At 54.3% G+C, this 1,850-nt stretch overlaps 1 pseudogene; it reads right to left on the bottom strand.

Moving 5' to 3' along the window:
- Positions 1-606, bottom strand: part of LOC119348118 — a 16,755-nt pseudogene extending 16,149 nt beyond the window's left edge.
- Between the last annotated feature and the right edge of the window lie 1,244 nt (positions 607-1,850).

Here is a 1,850-nt window from a genome sequence, read left to right as displayed (position 1 = left end):
GCGCTAAAATGTAGCGCGCGCTAAACATTACGTACATCTTTTTATATAAAAACTATAAATAAAATTCATACATAAGAACGATACATAGATATTTTACATAGTTCCATAGCATAGATATATTAAAAAACTACTGTGCAATGACATAATAAAAAAAATACTAGATAGTGCAACTACATAGTGCAACTACAGCCTACTCCCAGTCGTTATCATCATCATCATCATCATCGTCATCCTCGCTGGTCTGGTCTGAGGTATCGAGTCACATGTCCTCCCAATGGTCGTCATCAGACGAAAAGATCGTCTGCCCACCATTTTCAGCGATTTCGCACTGCGATAACACCAGGGCCTTCCGCTGACATCTATCCAACCACTCGCGGGGCGCTTTGCCGTCTGCTCCTCGCGGCGCCTTGCCCAGAAGGCTTCCTCATTGGCGACGTCCTTCGGGTGGCGCCCGCGCCACTTCGCCATGGCCCGCTCGTCCTCCTCTGCGACGAAGAGGCGGCGCTGCCGCCGAGCATGCTCCGCACGTTCCTGGTCCGTGATAAGACGAGGCGGAGGGGCGATGTCCTGCGCCTGCTGGCGCGTGTGGACATCCTGGAAGTTCATCTGCTGGCGTGGCCTGTCCAGGCGCCACGCCGCCGCGTCGTAGGCGCGTGCGGCCTCGTACAATGTCTAGAACGTACCGAGGCCAAGCCGGACGTCGCTGGACCGAATCTCGGCAGAGTACCAGCCGTTGGGGCGCTGGTGGACGCCGCGGTAGCCCGACGCTCCTCGACGGCGCGGCGGCATGGTGGCGCGGCGGTGGCGGGGCGCTGGAGCGGCGAGGAGAGGAAGCGGTGGAGGCGCTGGAGCGGCGAAGAGGCTACGAGGCGCGCGTGGCACTGTGGATAGGCGCTTGACGAGCGCCGCAATTTATAGGCGCACCAGAAGTGGCGCGTCAAAAGTAGCGCGTGAGCTGCCACCCTTTCCCGCACGTGCTTGTTTCCAGCCACCGCTGGAGCGCGCGAAACCATCCCCCGCGCGCTAAAAACCAAGTTTACCGCTCGCGCGCCTTTTGGCGCGGCTGTTGGACATGCTCTTAGAGCATCTACAGCCAGGCTCCCAAACCCTCCCTATATGTCCAGGGCGACGACCCGGTAAAAAAAGGATCTAGATAGACCCCTCATACCGGCGCTAAATGCTCAGCCTGACCGGCGCCCTCATGTCCAGCCCAAATCTTGAAATTGATATTTTATCATCACTGAAGTAACAGAAAGGACGTCAATTAAAAAAAGTATCAAAGGACATACATGGACAAAAAAATTCATGCAGAAAACAAACAAACTAAAAGCCTATGATAGGAAAAGTCAATTGTGCTTTTGAGATTTCAGAAATTTACCTGGCTGAGGCCTTAGATTAAACCAGAATAACAGAGAGATTACCAAGCCATTCACTCACATGGTTTCTTGTTTGGACGACATGAAATCCTTACAAAACTAAGCAAACTAGGAATAGAGGCATAGAAAAAGCTCGAGAGTTTTTCCTTGAAGTGGAACCCATCTATAAGGGTCTGGACAGGTCATGTGTTCACTACCGGACTCGCGGTCTATGCCTACGGCCAGGGGCCGTCGGCATAGGTCATTTGCCGTCGGCATAGATCTATGCCTATGGCTGCCGTCGGCATAGACCCGTCGGCGTAGATATCGTCAGCGTAGTCTTGTCAGACCGTCGGCGTAGTATAGCCGTCGGCATAGGGACCTACGCCGACAGCCGGGGTCAGCCGTCGGCGTAGTTTAGCCGTCGGCAGTGTTTTTCCGTCTGACGGCAACGGACGGCGCCGTCAAAAGCGCTGACGAGTCATGGGATGCCAC

The sequence above is a fragment of the Triticum dicoccoides genome, unplaced genomic scaffold (assembly GCF_002162155.2).
Source record: "Triticum dicoccoides isolate Atlit2015 ecotype Zavitan unplaced genomic scaffold, WEW_v2.0 scaffold8587, whole genome shotgun sequence".
NCBI lineage: Eukaryota > Viridiplantae > Streptophyta > Magnoliopsida > Poales > Poaceae > Triticum > Triticum dicoccoides.
The sequence above is the reverse complement of the archived record's forward strand: the minus strand, read 5'-3'. Positions and strand labels throughout refer to the sequence as shown.